Here is a 27,118-nt window from a genome sequence, read left to right as displayed (position 1 = left end):
TTTTGATGTACTTGTGGGGAACGGTGAACCCCAGGTCCTCCTATTCTACCATCTTGACCTCGAGCCCCCACCCTATGTTTTTTGATTGTTGCTTTTACTCCATTGATATTGAAAGTGGTTATTGATAGCTATGTACTTACTGCCATTTTATTACTTGTTTTCTGTGGAGGTTTTTTTTGGTAGTTCTTTTCTGTTCTTTTCTTCTTCTTTTAGTTTCTTCCCTTGCAGTTTGATGATTGTCTTTAGTGGTATGCTTGTGCCCCTTTCTCTCTAGTTTTTGTGTATCTATTGTAGAGTTTTTATTTGTGGTTATCACAGGGTTCTTATATATTGATCTATAATATTTCTACAAGTTCTAAGCTGAGAGTCACTTAAATTCAAACACATTCTAAAAGGTAAACATTTTAGATTCCCACATTTTGTGTTTTTGATGTCATATTTTACATCTTCATATTTATCCCTTTATTGTTTATTGTAGTTATAGTTTATTTTACATTTTTTGTCTTTTGATATTCATACATTTTTTTGTCTTTAAGTATACATATTTAAGTGGTTGATCCTCAGCCTTTACTATATATTTGCCTCTAGTGGTGGGATTTTTTCCTTTCCTATGGATTCTTATTTCTTGTTACAGCCTTTTCTTTTCCACTTTGTGAAAGTCCGTTAGCATTTCTTTTATGTTCACTTTTGTATTGATGAACTCTTTTAGTTTTTGCTTGTCTCTTTATCTTTCCTTCAGTTCTAAATGACAGTCTTGCTGTGTAGAGTATTGTAGGTGGTAGGTTTTTCCCTTTCAGCATTTTATGTGACTCATGCCACTCACTTCAGGCCTACAAATTTTCTGCAGAAAAATCAGCTGGTAGCCTTGTTGGGGTTCCCTTGTATGTGACTTTTTGTTTTTCTCTTGCCACCTTTAAAATTCTCTTTATCTTTAATTTTTACCATTTTAATGTCTTGATGTGGGTCTTTTTGGGTTCATCTTGTTTGGAACCCTCTGTGCTTTCTGTCTTGGATATCTGTTTCCTTCTTAAGGTTTAGGAAGTTTTCAGCCATAATTTCAACATTTTCAACAGTTTTTTCTGTGTCTTCACCTTCTGGAACCCCTACAGTGCAAATGTTAGTACACTTGGGGGTTTTCCAGAGATCCCTTAAACTGTTCTCATTAAAAAAAAAATTTTTTTTTTGCTTTTCTGATGTGGCAATTTCCATTATTCTATCTTCCAGATCACTTATGGATTCTTATGTATCACCTAGTCTGCTGTTAATTCCTTCTAGTGTGTTGTTCATTTCAGTTATTGCATTCTTAAGCTCTGACTGGTGATTTTTATACTTTCTTATTAAACTATACACTGTGTTCGTTTATTCTTTTCCTGTGTTCAGTTAGCATTCTTAGTAATAATGCTCTGAACTCTTTATGTGGTAAATTTTCATCTCTGTTTCAATAGTTGACTTTTCAGGTTTTTTTTCCTTGTTCTTTCATTTGGAACAAATTCCTCTGTCTTCTCATTTTGTTTAACTTTCTCTGTCTCTATGAAATTAGGTGAAATAGTCACCTATCTTAGTCCCAAAGTGGTGTCCTTTTGTGGGAATGTCCCTATGCAGTGCCCTGTGGCTTTGGTGGGAGATCTGGATCTGACATGATCATGGGTCATGTTTTCCCTTTGGGTGTGCTGGCCACTGTCACCTTGGTGGGAAGTAGGGCTGGAGATGGAGCACCCAGAGCCACTGCCAGATGTGAGCTGAGCTTCCCCTATGCTCAGTGGCCATCACCACCCTATCAGGAGCAGAGGCAGGTTCCAGGGTGCTGGAGCAGAAGCCCTATGGGTTGAGTCCCAGCTGGTTCCATTCCTTGTGTGTGTGTGCTTTGCCCTCTCCCAGCAAAGGCACCTTTGACCCAGAGGACAGCAGCTCTAGAGTACCTGCCTAGAATGGTCACCTGGTGAGGGCTGGGGCAGGTGCTGGGGCAGTTCTGGCATGCCAGTCAGAACTCCAGACTGCTCCTGGTCTTTGCCTCCATGAATGCCTGTAATGGCCACCTTTGCCTCATTTGTATGCCATGCCAGCTTTGAGCCGGCTTTGTCCACACAACTGCATCAGCAGCCTTTGCCATAGTGTGGAGCTGCACCAGAGCCGTAGGGGCCAGAGTGAGTGCTGAGTGTGGGCCAGGGTGTGCTGGGGTGTTTATGAGAAACCAGCCAGCATCCTAGGCAGCTTCAGTCTGCTTCCTCTGCCTTGTTCCCGAGAGTAACAAATATGTGTGAGCTCTTCACTAGAAGAGTCTAGGTTTCCTACAGCCCTCTTGATTTTCAAACCGGCTAGGGGACTTGTCTTCCCAGTGCCAGGCGAGGGCTGGGGCACCCAATATGTGGTTCGAACCAGTCGTTCCCCTGGGAGGATCTTTGTGCCTGTGTAATCCCCCTCCTCTTCTGTGTCCTCACCTAGGGACACTGGTTCCGACCTGATCGCTTTGCTTCTCTTCGTACCTGACTCCATGTGGATCTTTCTTTACAGCCTTGGTTGCACTGGAGTCTTTCTGCCTGTCTCCAGGTTGTTTTCAGTGAGAACTGCTCCACATGTAGATGTATTTTTGATGTGTTCTTGGGGGTGGTCTTCATACTCCACCATCTTGATCTCCTCCTGTTAGTTAATTCTTTTTAATCTCCATTGATCCTCACTTGTCTGCTTATAAATTAGGTTATCATGTGACAAGTGAATCCAAGACATTTCATTGCCTAGTATGTAGGTAGTGAGTGATTGGGAGAATAATGGAGTAACTACAGGTTAGTGCCTATCACTGGATCACATAGCAGTAGGATGGGGGATGTACTGGTTGTGACCTGGTGGGGGACTGATGCATGTGGTATACTCTTGAGTTTTAAGACCTGTGAGACATAGGTTGGCTAGACAATCGCAATTCTAATACATTTTTGGCAGAAACATGTGCTCCTGGCTTCTTAATTGATCAATCCTTTGAGCCTTAGTCCTAGGGATTCATGTTTTCTCCCTTTAGAAATAGGTTTCTTTGATTATTCACTTCCAAGAGACACCAATTTCATTAAAATAAAAACTCTGATTTAGAATATAACCTTATATATGAGTGAAATAGGTTTAACAACAGCAGGGAATATAATACTCTATAAAGATAAACCTCTTCTTATCAACTATTTGATTGAATAGCCTGGATACCCTAAGGTGCAGTTTGTACAGAAAAGCCTAGATAAATGCTTGATTTTTTTTCTGCCTTTATTTACTGGTTTAGAGGATGCTAGGGCACCAGCTCATTATTTTGCAAAGATGACCAATCAATTTTTTTTTAATTAATTAATTAATTAATTTATTTTTGGCTATGTTGGGTCTTCGTTTCTGTGTGAGGGCTTTCTCTAGTTGCGGCAAGCGGGGGCCACTCTTCATCGTGGTGAGCAGGCCTCTCACTGTCGCGGCCTCTCTTGTTGTGGAGCACAGGCTCCAGACGTGCAGGCTCAGTAGTTGTGGCTCACGGGCCCAGTTGCTCCACGGCATGTGGGATCCTCCCAGACCAGGGCTCGAACCCTTTTCCCCTGCATTGGCAGGCAGATTCTCAACCATTGCGCCACCAGGGAAGCCCGACCAATCAATTTTTTAAAACTCTCTGAAGACATGGGGTAAACATATCTGATATATTTTCAATCTATTGCACTTATTCTTACTGAAACTCAAATTTTCTTATCTTTAGCCAGTGGAAAGATACTGAGATTTCCTCCTGGCTTCTTTGGAAATATGTTTAATAGTCTTTAATAGATTATTTGCATCCTGTTATAACAAGATATTCTGTGCTTATCTTATATATTTCCTGCATCAAACCTAGAATGACCATTTCTTCAAGGAACTCTGGTTCCCTTTACTGCTAACTAGTATTTATAGGCTACTATCTGGAATCTAGGGTACTCATTGCTACTAGATCTGATACTGTTTCTAGGCTTTTTCAGTGGAGCAATCTAGGAAATATGTTAAGCTTAGATATAGCCTGAGCTGATACACTTAATTGAAATTTAGGACTACATGATTTTATTTAACTTCATCCATTTTATAACTGTATATTCTCTCTCTGATGGTTGAAAATCCCAGTTCCCTAACTTAATTCTTCATTTGCTTTGTTCTGCAACACATACGTAACAGTCCCAGTGTAACAATACCAACACTAAGATGTATTGCTTTATAGGTCCCTTGCTGCACTCTTTTCAAAAAATAAGTTTTGATTTTAAAAATATGTCATGAAACTAGCTGAGTGAGCATGAATAAATATTCTGCTACGAGTTTCCAGGATAGTTTAGTTGATGAATGAAGATAATGATTTAAAATGGAAAGTGGGAGACAAAGTTAATTGACTAGATTATATAAAGTACAGATTTACTGATGGAATAAGGGACTATTTACCCAAAAGGATTATTTATTTACCCATGGAAATGTACTATAACACTGAACTCACAGGTCTAATTAACATTTGCAGGCTTCATTGCAAAGAAATTTATTATCTTTATTAGATGGAATAAGTCTCTAAGCAGATGTTATTGGTCCTTTGAATTCTGGAAATACAAATTTTTAGATAGATATTGATATCTTTCTTAAGTTAAAATGTGTTCTTAGTTTTCTTTCATATTATCACAATCAGGACATACTTAAAAAATTAAAAAAGGAAATAAATAGAAAGAGTGACCTACCTGAACACAATATTTTTTTTTGTAGGTTGGCTACACTTTTTACTACTGGTGGCATTTAGACAGGGTTCGACTGCTAAGACACCTCACAGAACCCACAGTGTTGATGGCCATAAAGCTATAGTTTTTTGCAGGAAAAGGATGCAGTATAGTAGCAATGTGGAAGAAAGGAGATACATGCCAGTCAAAGGCCCCCTCACAGGTCTGGAGAGACCAGGCACCATATGGAAACACTCATTCTCTCAGACCAGGAATCACTGACATGTGCACCAAACACCTTGGGTCCAGACACCCCAAATTAAGTCTTGGTCAGGATATGCTATATTCTGCTGGTTGCATGCACCACCATCCCCATTGTAGCGTTCTCACCTTTACCACGTATGATTCATCAGTCTCACTGTTATCAGTAAACCATGCTGAAAAGTTGCCATCTCCCAAACTCCTCAGATCTGTGCTTATCATCAACACTGTCAGTTATTATGTTTCATGCCCAGTGTGTCAGTCTGATGCAAGTACATTTCTTATTTTAGTGCAACAGCTCCTCACAGCATACCTTTGAATTTAATAATATTCCTACATATATGCTAAATAAACATTTATTTTTAATCAGCATTTCCAAATCCTTTCAGAGTAAAACATTCAAAGTTCCCTGTTTCTAAATCAAGGCAGTTACACACAAATGTTGAAAATAGGATTTGATGGTGATCTGTCCTTCGTTTAACCACTTTGCAGAAAATAATAATAGCCTTTGTCAAATGGCAAAACTGAGACAATTCAATAATGAGTTTGATGCCCTTTATTTAAGGGAAAACAATTCATGTACTGGGGGAGTCCAGTGCCTCACAAGCAGTATAGCACTCTTCCCAGGGGATTTGGGTCAAGAGCAAGGCAGCAAATGTGTTAACAGGGCATGATTTGCTAGGAGGCTGGGGATTTCCTTTAAGGCCAGCAGGTCTTCTTTTCTAGGGCAAAGTAGGATAGCTAAAGCTGAGTTAGGTGTGTTTCCTGTGACTGTGGGGTGAATTAGGTTCATATTTGTGATGTTTGCCCAGCCACTGGGTGGCCTCCATTTTGTGAGTTCTGATACGTGAATTAACTTTATCAGCCTCTACAGTTTTCCTGTTGATGATTTTTTCACCCACTTACATGCCTGGGATATATAATACTCCTGCTACTCTATCTTGAGTTCCTTAATAGCAAAAAAACAACAACAACCAAAAAACCTTGAAATATTTACTGTTTACTTATACTATCCAAGGCACAATACTGTGATTAAAGAAGGATTCTAGTAAAATAATATAAATACTGCCGCTTCTAGTGCTACTATTTCTGCTACTACTGCTTCTAAGAAAAGGAGGAGGAGGAGAGGAGAAATATAGCTACCATTTATGTGTAAAGCTCTTCTAAATACCTTACATATACTAATCCATTCAATCCTCACAACTCAGTGAGGTAGGTAATATTGCTGTCTTGGTTTTTAGATAAAATAAATCAAGGCAGAAGGAAGTTAAGCACTAACTCAAGGTCACGAAGCTAATAAGGGATGGAGACAGAATTTAAGCCTAGATATTTTGGCTTTAGAGGACAGTCTTTGTTTAAACTCCCTTTAAGTCGCATTTCACTGAAGTATTTCCCTTAAAACTTTACTTTCCCTGAAAGTCTTACATATGTAAATTTTTCTCTCATCCCCCTGAATTGAGGCCTGGATTTCAGTTTGGAGTCTTCTTCCCTGAATCAAAGCAATACTCGGGATTTCACAGATGCAAATATTAACAGACCACAGAGAAATGTTTTCTCTCTCAGTATTCTGAATAAGTCATACACTTGCTTTCTTCCAAACAAAAAGTGGTACTCCTTTTCCATTTTGGAGTGCAGTTGGGTCAAAGGGATCACTTGAATTGTTGAGTGACTGAAAGAAATTAAAGATGTTTTAACATGAACTCTCTCTTAAAAATCATAAAGAATTATTTGCAAATTTCCAGGAGTGAGGTGTTCTTTGCTTCTAAAAGTTTATTTCTGTTTTGGGGCTGCTCAGATAACCAGAAAGTTCTTTGTGGAGAACTGGTCTACTTCCCTGTAACTTCTATCCACTAATCCTATTTTTGACCCCTGGAATGACTCAGAGTAGGCCTACTTCTAACTAACCTTTTAGCTAATACAAGAATAATGTTATTATTAATGATAATAATACTAATCATAATGCTAACTAAGTGCTACTTACTATGTGCCGTACTTTTTTCTAAACTTGGTAAATGTGCTAACATGCTTTTTCTTCATGAAAACCCTCTTGAGATGGGTGCTGGTATTCTAATATTCTTTATTTTACAAATAAGAAAACTTAAGTATAAAGGGGGTAAGTGACATTAAATGCAGGTGTAGGAGCTGGATTTGAACCTGAATCGTCTGGCTCCTGTGTCTGTGTACCAAACCAGTGTAGGGGAGGAAAAAGTTTTCCTTTACTCTCATAGGGTCCCTGTCTGGTCTGAAAAATAAACTGACAAGACAGATTAACAGGAGAAAAGCATACAAAATTATTTAGTATAAGATTTATGTGACATGGAGCTTCATAAGGAAATGAAGACCTAAAGAAATGGTTAAAGCTGAGTGGTTTTGTGCTAGGTTTGATGAAGAGTGGAAAGCCGTGGAAAGATGTGATAGCACAAAGGACGTGAGCTAAAGGTAGTGAACTGTAGAAACTTAGCAAGGCCTGTTCCTTCAGATTCTGCTCTGTGTCCCTCTGTCTTTGGGGATAAGGATGCTCCTTTCTTGCTGGTATAGGAAGGGCATCTCTCATAGGAGGGTTTATGACTTGCTTCAAGGGAAGATCAGAAAGTCTTTCTTGCACATGCCATTTCTCAAATTCCTTCAGCTTGAAATATTCAATATGCCAAGGTGCCATATTTTAGGGTTGTGCGTCCTGAACCCTGTCATCAGCATGCCATAATCACAAACTGTAAGCACCACAACGTAGTGTCCTACTAGTTAGAACACTTCATTTTTTTCAAATTTTTTTCTCAAGGGTTTAGTTTAAAGATTATTGTCACTCAATCCATAATGTAGTAATTCAGTAGACATTTGCTGAATGTCAACCATGTACCAGGCGCCACGCCACAGTGCTGGTTTGACTCCTCTAAACGGTCTCTAGTTGGTGATACTTGCCAAAATTAAACATGGTTCTCCAAGGCCTGGAATTGAGATGGAAGGAAATGCCAGTGGCCTGACTCATGTGTATGTTTATTATACAATAAATGCAGTAACAATAGTGGCATTAACTAATATGATATTTCTTTCAGTTCACAAAGAATGGGCATGTAGCGCAAGAACTAAGCCTTTCCACTTATGCTACCATATATAACCCATTTTATGTGTGTGTAGTTTATGCTTTTCAGCCTAAATTGAGAGTTTTTAATTTATATGTCATTAGAGTTGGTGCATTATTCTGAACTTTTGAGTCTATATTGTTCTATTTTTCAACTTACTTGCTTTCCCTTCAAAGAACTATGTCACTCATAAATTTGGTATCCAGACCCTCTGTTTTGTTTTTAGTTACTAATTCTGATGTTGTAGAAGAACAGCACAAGCGCTGGCACCTGAGGTATGCCAGGGTAGCACCTGATATTTAAATGTCATTCGTGTATTCATTTAATATATACTTATTGTGCATCTAGTTCTGCCCTAAATGTCATTTGGCGAGTCACCCAATCCCTAAAGAATCCACCTCTAAAGCTAATTGTGTTATTATCTAGGCCACAGTTTCAGTAAAAATGCTCACAAGACTTTGTGAAAGTAAAATCCAGGGTTATGTCTCAATCATCGTCCTGATTGACTATTGAGGAAATGAAGTAGAAAAAAACGTACCTGCATGTAGTATGATGACACTTAAGGCTCATCTGTGTCCTCCAAATGCTTTGAACTCTCAACCTAGATAATCTTATAATTTTGGCAAATATTGATGCCAGGTTTAATGAAATACAGCAGATGTTATTAGTTGTCCATGGCAAAATATGTCCAAAATACATCCTTTAATTATGTCCTTTAGATGTGATTTGTTCCTTTTGCATAGTGTATTTATTAATTAGTTACATACTGCTATGTAGCAAATGAGCACAAACTAGTGGCTTAAAAAAGCACACATTTATTATTTCATAGTTTCTGTGGGTCAGAAGTCTAGATAAGGCTTAACTGGGTCCTCTGCTTAGGGTCTAACGAGTCTGCAATCCAAGTGTCTTCTGACTGTGTTCTGGAGGATCAGTTGGCTAAGAATCTGCTTCTACGATCACTCATGTTGTTTATAGAGTTCATATCCATGTGTCTGTAGGACTGAAGGCCTTGGATTCCTGGTGAATGTCAGCTATAAACTGCCTACAGCTCCTAAAGGCCACCCTCAGCTCCTGGAGACCACCCCAGGGGAACCACAGCTTCTAGAGGCCACCCTCAGCTCCTGGAGACTATCCTAGGGGAAACACAGCTCCTCGAGACCACCCTCAGTTCCTGGAGAACACCCAGGGGAACCACAGTTCCTAGAGGTCACCCTCAGTTCCTGGACACCACCCTAGGGGAACCACAGCTCCTTGAGACCACCCTCAGTTCCTGGAGAACACCCCAGGGGAACCACAGTTCCTAGAGGTCACCCTCAGCTCCTGGAGACCACCCTAGGGGAACCCTCAGCGTCTTGGCATATGGGCTGTCTCTACTTGGCTGCTTACTTCATCCATCCACAATGAGAATCTCTAGACTCTTATATAATGTCACAGAGTCATGGGTATGATGCCCTATCACCTCTCCATGTTTTCTTGGCTATAAGCAAGTCACAGGTTCTGCTCACACTCAAGAAGATGAGATTAAACAAAAATGTGAACACCAGGAGGTGGGCATCATGGAGGAAAGGGGTCAAAAACCCCTGAGCCATGGACTGATAGTGGTCTGTGGCCTGTTAGGAACTGGGCCACACAGCAGGAGGTGAGCAGCAGGTGAGCCAGTGAAGCTTCATCTGTATTTACAGCCGCTCCCCATCACTCACATTACTGCCTGAGCTCCACCTCCTGTCAGATCAGCAGTGACATTAGATTCTCATAGGAACGTGAACCCTACTGTGAACTGCACATGCAAGGGATCTAGGTTGTGCACTCCTTATGAGAATCTTATGCCTGATGATCTGAGGTAGAGCTGAGGTGGTGATGCTAGCACTGGGGAGCAGCTGCAAATACAGATTATCATTAGCAGAGAGGTTTGACTGCACAGAGACCATAATAAATCAATTGCTTGCAACTCATATCAAAACCCTATCAGTGAGTGGCAAGTGACAATTAAGCTGCAGCTGGCAGCAGGCTTTATAGTGGCAAGTGAGTTGATGCAACTGTACAGCTGCATCTGGTGGCAGGCTTTAAGTCAGAATCTGACACTTATTTTAGTCTGTGCATGGCCCACCCATTATTTTATTTACCACTTCTGTCCTCGTCTCTTTCCCACACTGTGCACTTGTCTCAGTCACAGTTTTGGTAGCCCACAAGCTAATCCTAGCCAAAATGAGTAAAAAACAAATGTTGCTGGAAAACTTCTTTGAAAAGGGGGAAAGACCCAATGATGAGACAGCAGAAGACTCTAAGACTGCCAACAAAGAGAAAACTGCAGTTAAAAGAAAATATCGAGTCCTACTTAAATTACGGGTTCATTGTAACAGGTGATACACATTCTCCAAGCCCGCTTTGTATACTATGTGGCAACTGGCTATCCAACGAAGCCATGAAACCTTCAAAACTGCTTTGCCACATGGAGACCAAGCACTCTACATTAAAAGACAAGCCTTTGGAGTTTTTCAAAAGAAAAAACCTGAACACGAAGAACAGAAGCAATTATTGAAGGCCACCACTTCATCAAATGTGTCTGCACTGAGAGCATCATTCTTAGTGGCTAACCACGTTGCTAAAGGTAAGAAGCTCTTTAATACTGGTAAAGAGTTGATCTTGCCTGCTGCTAAGGACATTTGTCATGAACTTTTGGGAGAGGCTGCAGTTCAAAAGGTGGCATGTGTTCCTCTTTTGGCTAACACCATAACTAGACGAATTGATGAAATAGCAGAGGATATTGAGGCACAATTGTTAGAGAGGATTAATGAGTCACCATGATATGCAGTCCAGGTTAAGTCTACCGATGTTGACAACAAGGCAACAATGCTTGTTTTTGTGCGATATATTTTTCAGGAGGATGTGCATGAGAATATGTTATGTGCACTTTTGTTGCCAACCAACACCACAGCTGCAGAACTATTCAAGTCTTTGAATGATTACATATCAGGAAAACTGAATTGGTCATTTTGTGTCGGTATATGCATGGATGGAGTGGCTGCCATAACTGGACGGCTTTGTGGTTTCACTGCTCAGGTCAAAGAGGTCACTTCTGAATGTGAGTCATCCATAGAGAAATACTGGCTAGCCGAAAAATGTCACTTGAACTTAACAACATTTTGCAGGATGTGATTAAAATTATCAACCACATTAAAGTACATGCCCTTAACTCACATCTCTTCACGCAACTCTGTGAGGAGATAGATGCAGAGCACACATGTCTTCTCTTATACACAGAAGTGAGATGGCTTTCTAAAGGTAGATCACCGGCCAGAGTTCTTGAGTTGTGAGAGCCGCTCCAGAGATTTCTTTTAGAATAACAGTCACCGCTGGCAGCACATTTCAGTGACACAGAATGGGTCGCAAAACTTGCTTACTTGTGTGACATATTCAACCTGCTCAACGACAGTCTGTCACTTCAGGAGAGAATGACAACTGTGTTCAAGTTGGCCGATAAGGTGGCCGCATTCAAAGCCAAACTGGAATTACGGGGACAATGAGTGAACATTGGGATTTTTGACATGTTTCAAACATTAGCAGAGATTTTGAAAAAGACTGAGCCAGGGCCTTCTTTCTCCCAGCTGGTGCATGATCACCTATCTTGGCTTTCAAAAGAGTTTGAGCATTACTTCCCAACCACAAAAGACCCCCGAACTGGGAAGGAATGGATCCACGACCCATTTGTGAATAAGCCAGGTGAATCGACTTTGTCCGTGCTAGAAGAGGATCAACTTCTTGAGATCGCAAATGACAGCGGCCTGAAAAGTATGTTTGAGACAACTTCAAATCTCCATACGTTCTGGATTAAAGTCAAAGGGGAATATCCTGAGATTGCCACAAAAGCACTGAAAAGCCTGCTTCCATTTCCAACATCCTATCTTTGTGAAGCAGGGTTTTCTGCAGTGACAGCAACCAAAATGAGATTATGGAGTAGACTGGACATAAGCAACACACCTCGGATGTCACTGTCTCCCATCACCCCCAGATGGGACCATCTAGTTGCAGGAAAACAAGCTCAGGGCTCCCACTGATTCTGCATTATGGTCAGTTGTATAATTATTTCATTATGTATTACAAAGTAACAATAATAGGAATAAAGTGTACAATAAATGTAATGCGCTTGAATCATCCCAAAACCATCCCCCATCCCCGGTCCGTGGAAGAATTGTCTTCTGCGAAACTGGTCTCTGGTGCCAAAAAGGTTGGGGACCACTGATGGAGGACCACTCTCAAGTCTGTCCATGACACATGATGTTTAAACAACTAAATTCATTGCTGCTGTTTAAATGTTATGAAATTATATGTTAAAAACCAGGTGTTACCAGATTTTAAAAAGCCTGATAAACTAGGTGTGTTTTTATATGGCAACTTTGCTGTGAACTGAGAATAGCTGCTCCCTTTCAACAGGTCAGTTGCTCCTTCTTGCAACCCCGTCCCTGCTTCTCCTTATTGTATGTTGCCCTTCACTGACATGCATGCATAGTTGTTTTTCTTACATCCAGGCACTTCAATTATTTGTGTTACCTGGCTGGCCTCTGTTGGCATTTAAGTTTTTATAACTTCTGGCCTAGATATGTGATGTTACCTCTTTCTTTTTCTTAGAGGTACATGCTCTCTTTGCTCTCACCGCTTGTGGAATTCTGGCCATTATTTTGTGCCAAAGATGGTAGGGAATATTCTATCTTTGGCCACTGAAATGTCTAATCATTGAGGGGCCCTGTGCTTGTCAGTTGGTGTTCTCTGACCAGGCTCCCAGTACCCAGACTGCTGGTTGTAACTGCTAACTAAATTTCTTTGCTAAGACCAAATCCTGAAGCCACATCTTGTTGTTGTCAGAATGTTGACTTGTAAGAAACTTCTTAAAATCTCTAACTTCATTTTGTTATTTATTTATTTATTTATTTATTTATTTAATTTATTTATTTATGGCTGCGTTGGGTCTTTGTCGCTATGTGTGAGCTTTCTCTAGTTGCAGAGAGTGGGGGCTACACTTCGTTGTTGTGCGGGCTTCTCATTGCGGTGGCTTCTCTTCTAGTTCTGTAAAAAAAATGTCATTGGTAATTTCATAGGGATTGCATTGAATCTGTAGATTGCTTTGGGTATCGTAGTCATTTTCACAATATTAATTCTTCCAATCCATGAACATGGTATATCCCTCCATTTGTTTCTGTCATCTTTGATTTCTTTCATCTTGTAGTTTTGTAGTGTCTTGTAGTTCTCTGAGTACAGGTCTTTTACCTCCTTAGGTAGGTTTATGCCTAGGTATTTTATTATCTTTTATGTGATGGTAAGTGGGGCTGTTTCCTTAATTTCTCTTTCTGATATTTCATTGTTAGCATATAGAAATGCATCGGATTTCTGTATATTAATTTTGTATCCTGTGACTTTACCAGATTCATTGATCAGCTCTAGAAGTTTTCTGTTGGCATCCTTAAGATTCTCTATGTATAGTATCATGTCATCTGCAACCAGTGACAGTTTTACTTCTTTTCCAATTTGGATTACTTTTATTTCTTCTTCTTCTCTGATTGCCGTGTCTAGGACTTCCAAAACTATGTTGAATAATAATGGTGAGAGTGGACATCCTTGTCTTCTTCCTGATCTTAGAGGAAACGCTTTCAGTTTTTCACCATTGAGAACGATGTCTGCTGTGGGTTTGTCGTATATGACCTTTACTATGTTGAGGTAGGTTCCCTCTATGCCCACTTTCTGGAGAGTTTTTATCATAAATAAGTGTTGAATTTTGTTAAAAGCTTTTTCTGCATCTATTGAGATGATCATATAGTTTTTATATTTTAATTTATTAATATGGTGTATCACATTGATTGATTTGCATATATTGAAGAATCCTTGCACCCCTGGGATAAATCCCACTTGATCATTGTGTATGATTCTTTTAATGTGTTGTTGGTTTCTGTTTGCTAGTATTTTGTTGAGGATTTTTGCATCTCTATACATCAGTGATATTGGTCTGTAATTTTCTTTTTTTATAGTATGTTTGTCTGGTTTTGGTATCAGGGTGATGGTGGCCTCATAGCATGAGTTTGGGAGTGTTCCTTCCTCTGCAATTTTTTGGAAGAGTTTGAGAAGGATGGGTGTCAGCTCTTCTCTAAAAATTTGACACAATTCACCTGTGAAGCCATCTGGTCCTGGACTTTTGTTTGTTGGAAGATTTTTATCACAGTTTCAATTTCATTACTTGTGATTGGTCTGTTCATATTTTCTATTTCTTTCTGGTTCAGTCTTGGAAGGTTATACCTTTCTAAGAATTTGTCCATTTCTTCCAGGTTGTCCATTTTATTGGCATAGAGTTGCTTGTAGTAGTCTCTTAGGATGCTTTGTATTTCTGTGCTGTCTGTTGTAACTTCTCCTTTTTCATTTCTAATTTTATTGATTTGAGTCCTCCCCCTCTTTTTCTTGATGATTCTGGCTAAAGGTTTATCAGTTTTGTTTATCTTCTCAAAGAACCAGATTTTAGTTTTATTGATATTTGCTAATGTTCTCTTTGTTTCTATTTCATTTATTTCTGCTCTGACCTTTATGATTTCTTTCCTTCTATTAACTTAGGGTTTTGTTTGTCCTTCCTTCTCTACTTCCTTTAGGTGTAAGGTTAGATTGTTTATTTGAGATTTTTCTTGTTTCTTGAGGTAGAATTGTATTGCTATAAACTTCCCTCTTAGAACTGCTTTTGATGCATCCCATAGGTTTTGGATCGTCGTGTTTTCGTTGTCATTTTTCTCTAGGTATTTTTTGATTTCCTCTTTGATTTCTTCAGTGATCTCTTGGTTATTTAGTAACGTATAGTTTAGCCTCCATGTGTTTGTGTTTTTTACAGTTTTTTCCCTGTAAGTTATTTCTAATCTCATAGCATTGTGGTCAGAAAAGATGGTTGGTATGATTTCAACTTTCTTAAATTCACTGAGGCTTGATTTGTGACCCAAGATGTGATCTGTCCTGGAGTATGTTCCATGTGCACTTGAGAAGAACGTGTAATTTGCTGTTTTTGAATGGAATGTCCTATAAATATCAATTAAATCTATCTGGTCTGTTGTGTCATTTAAAGCTTTTGCTTCCTTGTTAATTTTCTGTCTGGATGATCTGTCCATTGGTGTAAGAGAGGTGTTAAAGTCCCCCACTATTATTGTGTTACTGTTGATTTCCTCTTTTATAGCTGTTAGCATTTGAGTTATGTATTGAGGTGCTCCTATGTCAGTTGCATATGTATTTATAATTATTATATCTTCTTCTTGGATTGATCCCTTGATCATTATGTAGTGTCGCTCCTTGTCTCTTGTAATAGTCTTTATTTTAAAGTCTATTTTGTCTGATATGAGAATTGCTACTCCAGCTTTCTTTTGATTTCCATTTGCATGGAATATCTGTTTCCATCCCCACACTTTCAGTCTGTATGTGTCTCTAGGTCTGAAGTGGGTCTCTTGTAGACAGTATATATACGGGTCTTGTTTTTGTATCCATTCAGTCAGTCTGTGTCTTTTGGTTGAAGTGTTTAATCCATTCATATTTAAGGTAATTATCGATATGTATATTCCTATTACCACTGCTTTGTTTTTGGTTTGTTTTTTAGGTCCTTTTCTTCTCTTGTGTTTCCCACTTAGAGAAGTTCCTTTAGCATTTGTTGTAGAGCTGGTTTGGTGGTGCTGTATTCTCTTAGCTTTTGCTTGTCTGTAAAGCTTTTGATTTCTCTGTCAAATCTGAATGAGCTCCTTGCCCGGTAGAGTAATCTTGGTTGTAGGTTCTTCCCTTTCATCACTTTAAATATATCATGCCACTCCCTTCTGGCTTATAGAGTTTCTGCTGAGACATCAGCTGTTAACCTTATGGGAGTTCCCTTGTGTGTTATTTGTTGTTTTTCCCTTGCTGCTTTTAATAATTTTTCTTTGTTTTTAATTTTCATCAATTTGATTACTATGTATCTCAGCATTGTTCTCCTTGGGTTTTTCCTGCCTGGAACTCTCTGCACTTCCTGGACTTGGGTGGCTATTTCTTTTCCCATGTTAGGGAAGTTTTCAACTATAAGCTCTTCAAATATTTTCTCAGGTCCTTTCTCTCTCTCTTCTCCTTCTGGGACCCCTGTAATGCGAATGTTGTTGCATTTAATATTGTCCCAGAGGTGTCTTACGCTGTCTTCGTTTGTTTTCATTCTTTTTTCTTTATTCTGTTCCATGGCAGTGAATTCCACCATTCTGTCTTCCAGGTCACTTATCCATTCTTCTGCCTCAGTTATTCTGCTATTGATTCCTTCTAGTGTATTTTTCATTTCAGTTATTGTATGGTTCATCTTTGTTTGTTTGTTCTTTAATTCTTCTAGGTCTTTGTTAACATTTCTTGCATCTTCTCAATCTTTGCCTCCATTCTTTTTCTGAGGTCCTGGATCATCCTCACTATCATTATTCTGAATTCTTTTTCTGGAAGGTTGCTTATCTCCACTTCATTTAGTTGTTTTTCTGGGGTTTTATCTTGTTCCTTCATCTGGTACATAGTCCTCTGCCTTTTCATTTTGTCTATCTTTCTGTGAATGTTGTTTTCGTTCCACAGGCTGCAGGATTGTAGTTCTTCTTGCTTCTGCTGTCTACCCTATGGTGGATGAGGCTATCTAAGAGGTTTGTGCAAGCTTCCTGATGGGAGTGACTGGTGGTGGGTAGAGCTTGGTGTTGCTCTGGTGGGCAGAGCTCAGTAAAACTTTAATCTACTTGTCTGCTGATGGGTGGGGCTGAGTTCCCTCTCTGTTGCTTGTTTTGCCTGAGGCGACCCAGCACTGGAGCCTACAGGCTCTTTGGTGGGGCTAACGGCAGACCCCGGGAGGGCTCACACCAAGGAGTACTTCCCAGAACTTCTGCTGCCAGTTTCCTTGTCCCCATGGTGAGCCACAGCCACCCCCTGCCTCTGCAGGAGACCTTCCAACACTAGCAGGTGTGTCTGGTTTAGTCTCCTATGGGGTCACTGCTCCTTCCCCCTGGGTCCTGATGTGCACACTACTTTGTGTGTGCCCTCCAAGAGTGGAGTCTCTGTTTCTCCCAGTCCTGTCAAAATCCTGCAATGAAATCCCGCTAGCCTTCAAAGTCTGATTCTCTGGGAATTCCTCCTCATGTTGCTGGACCCCCAGGTTGGGAAGTCTGATGTGGGGCTCAGAACCCCCACACTAGTGGGTGGACTTCTGTGGTATAATTGTTCTCCAGTTTGTGAGTCACCCACCCAGCGGTTATGGGATTTGATTTTATTGTGATTGCGCCACTCCTGCCATCTCACTGTGGCTTCTCCTTTGTCTTTGGATGTGGGGTATCTTTTTTGGTGAGTTCCAGTGTCTTCCTGTCAATCATTGTTCAGCAGTTAGTTGTGATTTCAGTGCTCTCGCAAGAAGGAGTGAGCACACGTCCTTCTACTCTGCCATCTTGAACCAATCTCCCTTGCCTTATTTATTGTGTCTACTTAGTCCAATTCTTATAAACAACAAGAGGATGGCATTCTTACAGAGTATCTTATGGCTCTGGTACACTGCAAACATCAGCTCTATGATGTCAACTATATAAGGAATTAAATGTCTACTTATTTTGGAAGCTTTTTAACTTTCTCAGCAGTAAAATGGAGCTTGCATTTTGGTTTAGTGTTTGAGAATTTATGATCACTTTAAAGCAGACATTCATGGACTACTGATGCCTTTGCCTCTGGAGACGACTCAGATTTGCATGTCACAGCTTCAGGGAGTCAGAATCTTAGAGACTAGCTCAGTTTCTGTTTGGTAATACCCATCCTTGTTCCATCTTCTCTAACTTTCCTTTGAGCAGCTGGTATCCAGTTTATTCAATTGACAGCTACAGGGATCCCAGGGCTGTGCAGCCAATGTGACTAAGAGAGGCTTTTGTAGAAGCTCCAGCATGGAGCTGCCCAGCCTTCCACCACCACAGTAATACTGGGCACTGGGGTAAATTCTGTGCCACCTACTGTTCTAAGCACTTTACTTAGAAAAGTTATATAATTTGCCCAAGGTCACAAAAACTAGAAAATAATTGAGGCAGGGTATGAACTCAGGCAGTCTGATCTCACTACTGATGCATGGTATATAAAATCTGCTTTGGCTAAATAATATAGATACAAATGTTTATGTGCCAGACACTGTACTAAGTGCTTCATATACAATACTCTGTATGATTATTAGAACAACCCTGTGAAATAAGACATATTGTTATTATTATCTTCTTTCCCACATGAAGAAACTGAGGCACAGAAAGGTAACTTGTTCGAAGTCCCACAGCTAGAAGTGGATTCAAACCCAGTGTCTGCATTTTTAAGGAATTATTATTGAGTGTGTAGAGGAATTAATTTATTTGTGTGGCCCTGCTCTGAATTTGGTAAAAAAATAAAAATAAAAATGGAAAGCAAAAGGAAGAGAAAGCCAAAGCAGCATCATTTCAGAGTAACCCTCTGCTACCATGTGTAGGTACAGACAACCTGTGCCCTGGAGAAGGTGCCACTGCACATACCACTGGCCTGGTTCCCCAGCCCTACATCAACAGTGCTGATAAGCCTGTGTGCTAAGAGGTGACTGTTTAGCAAGAGATATACAGTCAAACAAAATAGATAATAAGCTGATGATTATGCTTGAAGCTCAGTGAAGCACTATACCTTCTGCACCTAAGTAGTTTCATTCATCCCCCTTTATAATTCATTTTGGTATTTAGAAGACTATGTTTACCATTGAAAGAAAGCTGGGGAATTGTTCCAGTAGTGTCAGAGTGGTCCCAAATGTCAGTCTAGCCGAATTCTAATAAGATGTTGGGCACAGATGGGCCAGGCTCACAGCGATAACTTTGAGTTCCTTTCTCTCTACCTTCCAAAATTCTAAGAACCATCTTAACACCACATGTTGATTTTGCCTAATAAGGTGTCTATGAAATCTTCCTTTTTGTTTCTTTGTGAGTGAAACTTTTATTGAGAGTTGGAATATTCTAATGAATAAAATAGGTATGCTAATGTGTTCATGAAAAAAGGTGGATTTTCATCCTTTTACATGTCAAATATCTTTTGCCTGGTTGAACATCTTGGCACATTTTCTTTGCCATAGCCTACAGTGAGACAGCAATTATTTATTAAGCACCATCCATGTAGTCTTGAATGATTAGTACAGTGGGAGAAATAAAGATAACTTATACCCAACCTCTGCTCTCAAACAGCTTAGTGTCTGGTTGGGGAGAAATACATCCACAAAAATGATAACTTAGAGTTTGAACAGGACCCAAAAGAGTGAATGTAGGAATAAGAGGAAGGCAAGGTCACTGTGGAGTGACTGAGATCACTGAAGGGGTTACAATCCATCCATCCATCCACCCATCCATCCATCCATCCATCTTATCCTATCTATCCATCCATCCATCCACCAGATGTTTGCTTAACACCCACTTGGCTGGATCCCTTTCTGCTAGCATAGACCTGCCTGGGAAGCTTGTGTTTTAGTGGGCAAATTAAAATACAGATTGAATTAAAATCTGGATTGTCTGGATTATTTGGAGGGCAGCAGTGAGGAGGAACCTTTAGAGCAGTTTGACTCTCATAAAATCATAGTGGAATGGCCTGTGTTTGTATCTTCTTAGGGCCTGGGAATAAATTGCCAGTTCGAAAATTTCTAATGAGATAGTTATATATAGTTTTGGTTGTTGTAAAACTAAGGTTTACCTGTTAAACACAACTTGTAGAATGGGATCATTGAAACAACTGTGGTAAGAAACCATACTTATCCCATTTGTATCTAGTTCACCGGCACTTTATCTTCTGCTCTCATGGCAGCCCTGTGAGGTCTCACCCACTTAACAGGTAAGGAAATGGAGCTTTGAGTGTAGATTGGACTGAACCAAACCAAAAGCCCAGTGGCCTAGGCTGAACATGGCTGAGCTATCCTGTCTCTATCATTTTTCCGTATAGACCAGACAAATGGCATTGCTCTATGGTGTGATGGGGGAGCAGAGGGAGAAATGCCCGTGCTAGAGCCTTGACCATGGTCATCGCTGAACTGTCATCCTTGATTAATTTCCATGGATTTTGTTGGTTTTGTCTCTCATTAAAGGGAAACCATTCCCAGAAATGTGGCAGTGTATCCATCCTTCAGTGTGTGAATAAACACCGCATTTTGGATAACAGCTCTCGAAGGGGAGGAGAGGAGTGGAGAGAGACACAGAAAACCCTCTGGTGGGAGCAGCTGTGGGTCTCTGAGTGAGCTCAGCACAGCGCGTGCCAGCCCCTTGCCTTGCGCACAGCGGCTCCAGCTTCTCTCCATACTCGCAGGATCCTGGAGGAGCTGTTCTGGTTCCTCTGGGATAAAAAATACACGTTGAAAGCTTGCCCTGCCTTTGCTTTTTCTCTTTCAGAAATGTTGAGACTACCTGTTTGATGCCTCACAATTACATTTTTGCTCTAATTATAGCTACTGCTTTCTAAAAAATTCAATTCCTTCCAATATGATTCTTAAGGCTTGCTTACTAGTCATTGTGGGCTTGTTTTACCCCAAATGTTCATTAGACATTAGCTTTTAATGACAACTGCCAGTTGCATTTCCAAAGCATCTTCATTTAATTATATTACCTCTTTTCATCCCGAAGAGATTCAGTGTGACTATATGCCAAAGGACTTTTTTTTTTTTTTTTGAGGAAAAAAAAAAAAGCTGAAATCTGTCACTGATGGATAGATTCAGCAACCACTGTTGTGCAGTGAAAGATAGGTAAAGAAATAGCGTTGTTAGCTGGAGTGCTCTGTTCCGGAGAAGGAGACGGGCTCTCAAAGTAAAACATGGTGACCGGCAGCTGACCTGCATTCCCCACGTGGTTGGGCCATGTGGATTGTGTTCAGGTGTCCCAGAGCCTGCTTGGGAATGTCATCAACAGCAAATGCAACACCAGATCCAGCTTTGTGTTGAAAACCCCTTAATAGTATTGAAGGCAGATAATAATGTGTATTAGGAGCTTTAAAATGGCATGTTACAGTAAAAAGAAAGGACCTTCCTAAGTGACGCAGCAGAGGTGATTAGAGACGGTTGTCACTGATCACAGTGGAATGAAAGGTGCTTCTTCTTAGGCTAAATCCACTGGGAGAAGCAGAACCTCATGCTGCTACGGCAGCCAGGGGCACAACAGAAGACCAGTGGGCAGCAAGTTGCGAGAGGAAAGTGTTTTTCATTTTACACTCTCTTTACTAAACACTTTACATACATTATCCTTTTGAAGCCTCACAGGCAAATATTGTTCCAGTTTACAAATGAGAAAACTGGGAGGTCAGAGGGGCTTGGTAATGGGTAAGGTCATGGATTTTCCACAGAAGCAATGGGTGTCAGTTCCAGACCTGAGCATCAAATGGCTGGTGCAAGGCCCTTCTGAGCTCTCTCTCCCCTCACCTGTGGGTGAGTCAGACCCTTAGTGAAGCAAGTCCAGCATGAGGATGACACAGCACTATGCCCACCAACCTGCTATGGACACTTCAGAGCAAGAGAAGGAACGTTTGTTCCTCCAGGCCACCGAAATTGTGGGGTTGTCTTTTGTGATAGTTTAACATAGCCCATCATAATGGAATCAGAAATTGGTACTAGGAATGGATGACATAATAACCAAAAGCCTAAAATATGCAGCATTGATTTTGGGGCTGACTGCGTAGCAGGGGAGCCGTTCTCCAGGGCTGACAGCATCTGTGTTAGGCAGTGATATAATGTTTGGTTTTGATAGGCAGCAACTTAGAAGGTCCTACAGATCTCATGGCCAGGAGACAGATTGGAAAACAGATTTTCAGTGCTACATCTTTCTTGGTATTGATTGCATTTGACAAGGCATTAAGAGAAAAAGATGATTCCCCCAAAACAAATGGTTGTTTGCAAGCAGGAATATTAGACACTAAATGGAATTCACAAATTCAGGGACTTAAATGGGTGGGAAAAGGCAATTCTCAATTCCAAACTCGAAAGGATAAAATCTAGACTCATCTTGATGAACAAAGTCAGATTACAATAAGCCGGCAGCCATCATCGAATCAAGAGTGTGGCCGTTGCACTCACTGCTAAAACTGGCACCCAGTAAACCTTCCAACAGGGCATGGAGGCCCAGAAAAAGAACCACAGATGTGGTCCTCCCACTGGAGCATGACAGGCCAAAGCACCTACACCGAAAATACCCAGAGCAGAGAGGAAATGCTGGAGAAAAAGAAGAGATTAAAGGCATGGGGGAGAGACAAAGAAACAGGACACACATAAACAGTGTGTCAAGAAAAAGCCCCGGCACAGCTGTGGACTCGTGCTGCTGGCAGCATCGAGCTGCTGGGATAAGCCTCCTGGATCTCAGCAGAGTCACACTGCCAAAATAGACACCAACACACAAACCTGAACACATGAACCCTAACTAAGTTTGCAACTGAAAACAACCCATTAAATGTCTATGAGCCAGACTAAGAAATCTGCTCAGCCCCTATGGAGGGATATTCTCCAGTGTCTAATTCAGAAGGACCCAAGGAAGATAACAGAAAAGAAAGCTCATTCCCAAGGCCACTTGGCACAATGAATTGGTGAGACACTCTCTGAGACCAGCACGGACACTTCCTAGAGCTGACGGCCCTCACGGCACAGGCATGGACCTTTACTGCCACCTTCCCACATTTATTGCAGTTACCCAGTGGGTTGGAGACAAGACAAGTAACTTGTTCTTTTAGCTCTGAGTCTCCAGATCGAGAAGAACTGCAGCAGGGTCTTGACAGAGAGACTCCTGCACATTACACAGAAATGCTGGAGCTTTGAGCTGGATGCCATGAATAGAAAGGCCTGTGGGTTGTCCCCCTGTGATGGAGGGACGAGTATTTTTCTTGCAGGAAGGAGAGGAGGCCAAATACCGTGTAACTGGATTGCCTTTCATAAAATATTGTTGCCCCCGCTTTCTCAGTACACGGTAGGATTTGGTTTCCTAGACCCCTATAGTTGGTTAGGGACAGGGTACTAGTTCACACCAAGAATGATATCACTTTCACATTTAATGGTCAGTTTGAGACTCCTTAGGACTCACTTTTCCTCTGATCTAGGAGGCAACACTCAAGCTGTGTGATTCCAGCAGCCTGGTTCCCAGAGAGCCAGGTGTTGGCAGCCCTGGTAGCCCGGGAGCAACAGTAGGAGACACCTGGGTTGGCCACTGAGGCCACTGAGGTGCAGACCATGACCACCCCCCCACCCCCCGGAGGGGAATCCTGCACCAAGGCTGGTCCCTGAATCAGGGTTTGTTAGAGTTTGTGATTTCTTTTTTTACAGAGATCACAGCTTCTTCTTTTTTTAAATTAGTTTTTATTGGAGTATAGTTGCTCTACAATGTTGTGTTAGTTTCTACTGTACAACAAAGTGAATCAGCAATACGTATACACATATCCCCTCTTTTTTGGATTTCCTTCCCATTTAGGTCACCACAGAGCATCGAGTAGAGTTCCCTGTGCTACACAGTAGGTTCTCATTAGTTATCTATTTTATACATAGTATCAATAGTGTATATATGTCAATCCCAATCTCCCAATTCCTCCCACCCCGCCCTTTCCCCTTGGTATCCATACACTTGTTCTCTATGTCTGTGTCTCTACTTCTGCTTTGCAAATAAGTTCATCTGTACCATTTTTCTAGATTCCACATGTATGCGTTAATATACGATATTTGTTCTTCTCTTTCTGACCTACTTCACTCTGTATGACAGTCTCTAGGTCCATCCACGTCTCTACAAATGACCCAATTTCGTTCCTTTTTATGGCTGAGTAATATTCCATTGTATATATGTACCACATCTTCTTTATCCATTCCTCTGTTGATGGACATTTAGGTTGTTTCCATGTCTGGGCTATTGTAAATAGTGCTGCAATGAACATTTGGGTGCATGTGTCTTTTAGAATTATGGTTTTCTCTGGGTATATACCCAGTAGTAGGATTGCTGGGTCACATGGTAGTTCTATTTTAGTTTTTAAGGAACCTCCATACTGTTTTCCATAGTGGCTGCATCAATTTACCTTCCCACCAACAATGCAAGAGGGTTCCCTTTTCTCCACACCCTCTCCAGCATTTATTGTTTGTAGATTTTGTGATGATGGCCATTCTGACTGGTGTGAGGTGATATCTCATTGTAGTTTTGATTGCATTTCTCTAATAATTAGTGACGTTGAGCATCTTTTCATGTGTTTGTTGGCCATCTGAATGTCTTCTTTGGAGAAATGTCTATTTAGGTCTTCTGCCCATTTTTTGATTGGGTTGTTTGTTTTTTTGATATTGAGCTGCATGAGCTGTTTGTATATTTTGGAGATTAATCCTTTGTCAGTTGCTTCATTTGCAAATATTTTCTCCCATTCTGAGGCTTGTCATTTCATCTTGTTTATGGGTTCCTTTGCTGTACAAAAGCTTTTAAGTTTCATTAGGTCCCATTTGTTTATTTTTGTTTTTATTTTCATTACTCTAGGTGGTGGATTAAAAAAGATCTTGCTGCGATTTATGTTCTGCGTATGTTTTCTTCTAAGAGTTTTATTCACAGCTTCTTCTATACATGTTAATCTTCACCTTTTAAGGTGGAGTGAGAATTTAGACACTGGTGCACAGAGTGCCAGACCCCTAAGCCTCTCCACTCGCCTGGCCAACATGAGTTTAGGCAATGCTTGTTTAGTGACACCACCATTGGACTTTTCCCTAAGTTGTCAACTTAGTTTTCAAGGAAATAACCATTTTTTTACTAATTCATATTTCATGTGTATTTTAAATAACAGTACATGTGATAACAATAAAAATTTGGCCTTGGCTTATTTGGATAGCACACAACTGTCACTAAGAATAGACCCCTCAGCTAGTGGGCAGGTGAAGGGCAGGGATGAGCATGGAGGGGCTGCTCCATCCTGTGAGCTGGTCCAGTAGAGGCCAGTTAAGGAGTGTATCTGTGGATAAGAAACTGTGAACAGAGAAACAACAGGTGAGACTTGGATATGAAGGCCAATGACATTAACACACATCTGGTGACGTATAGAGGGAAACTCCCCTTTCATCCTTTAAAATCGGATTTATTATGATTAATGGTATGTGTTATCCATGTCCAATGGAGGAGACTACAGCAGCTATAATTAACTGTCACCGGAACAGTACCATGTATCTCATTATTTTAATGAGGTTGATTTGATATTTTTAATTGATTTTGAGTTTTGTACTTTGTTTATAAAATTTAATTTACAGTTGTGTGAGAATTAGAAGATACGGAATTTATATCTACTTTTAAGTTCCCACCTATTTAAGTAAAATTAAAATTAAAGTAACTTAAGTCACTATTAGAAGTTTGAAAAAATTCAGGGGAGAGGCAATTTTTTACTTGTGTTAAAATATACATAATATAAAATTTATCATTTTAACTAAGTGTACAGTTCAGTGTCATTGAGTACATTCAAATCATGCTACAGTTACCACCATCTATCCAAAGAATTTTTATCATCTTCTAAAACTAAAATTCTGTACCTGTTAAACAATAATTCATCCAATTCTGTGCCCCTAAACCCTGGCAACCACACTCTGTCACTATGAATTTGACTGCTGTAGGTATCTCGTATAAGTGGAATCATACAGTCTTTGTCCTTTCGTGACTGGCTTATTTCACTTAACATATTGTCTTCAAGATTCATATGTGCCATGTGTCAGAAATTCCTTTCTTTTTAAGGCTGAATAATATTCTTTTGTATGTATTGACATATACCACATTTATTTATCCATTTATCTGTCAATGGTTACTTGAATTGGTTCCACCTTTGACTGTTATGAATAATGCTGCTGTGAACATGTGTGCACAAATATATATCTGAGTCCCTGCTTTCAGTTCTTTTGAGTATATACTCAGAAGTGTAATTGTTGGATCATATGATAATTCCATTTTTAACTTTTTGAGGAACCATCATATTGTCTTCCATGGCAACTTCACCATTTTACATTCCCATCAGCAGTGCACAAACATTCCAATTTCTTTACATCCTCACTAACACTTGTTATTTTCTGTTAAAAAATATTTTTTTTTATTAAAGCCATCCTATGGGGTATGAAGTGGTGTCTCTTTGCAGTTCCTTTATGATTAGTGATGTTGAGCATCTTTACATGTGCTTATTGGCCTTTTATATATCTGCTTTGAGAAATATCTATTCACATTATTTGCCCACTTTTAAATCAGGCTGTTTGTATTTTTTATGCTGGATTATATTTCTTTCTCAAGTGTATGATTTGCAAACCTTTCCCCCAATTCTGTAGGTTGACTTTTCACTCTGTTTATAGTTCCCTTTGTTGCACAAACGTTTTTAATTTTGATGGAGTCCAATTTGTCTATTTTTTTCTTTTAATGACTGTGCTGTGGCGTCATATCCAAGAAATCATTGCCAAATCCAATGTCATGAAGCTTTTCCCCTATGTTTTCTTCTCAGAGTTTTATAGTTTTAGCTCTTACATTTAGGTCTTTAATAAATTTTGAGTTTATTTTTGTATATGGTGCATGTGGAGATCCAGTTTTCCGAACATTCATTGAAAAGACTGTCCTTTCCCCCATTTAATAGTCTTGTTAGTCTTGTTGAAAATCATCTGACAATATATGTCTGGGTTTATTTGGGACTATCTTTTCTATTTGTCTGGTCGATACATCTGTTTTTATACTAGTACTGCACTATTTTGATTACTGGACTTCATAGTAAATTTTTAAATTAAGAAGTGTGAGACCTCCAGCTTTCCTCTTCTCAGGATTGTTTTGACTACTTGAGATCTTTTGAAATCCCATATGAATTTGAGGATTTTTTTTTCTATTTCTGCAAAAAAACATTGTTGGGAATTTGATAGAGATTGCATTGAATCTGTAGATAACTTTAGGTAATGTTGATGTCTTAACAATATTGTCTCTCAATCCATGAACATGGAGTGTCTTTCCACTTATTGGTGTTTTCTTTAATTTCTTACAGCAACATTTTGTAGTTTTCAGTATCTAAGTTTTTGTTTTTGTTTTTTTTGGCCTCTTTGGTTTAGTTTCAAGTATTTTATTCTTTTTGATACTATTGTAAATAGAGTCATTTTCT

General features: G+C 39.9%; 1 protein-coding gene across 1 annotated transcript in view; it reads left to right on the top strand.

The window, feature by feature from the left end:
* GABRG3 (gamma-aminobutyric acid type A receptor subunit gamma3) overlaps positions 1-27,118 on the top strand; it is a 552,571-nt gene that overhangs the window by 210,240 nt on the left and 315,213 nt on the right. The window lies entirely within an intron of this gene.

Source organism: Eubalaena glacialis, chromosome 2, assembly GCF_028564815.1.
Source record: "Eubalaena glacialis isolate mEubGla1 chromosome 2, mEubGla1.1.hap2.+ XY, whole genome shotgun sequence".
Lineage (NCBI taxonomy): Eukaryota > Metazoa > Chordata > Mammalia > Artiodactyla > Balaenidae > Eubalaena > Eubalaena glacialis.
The sequence above is the reverse complement of the archived record's forward strand: the minus strand, read 5'-3'. Positions and strand labels throughout refer to the sequence as shown.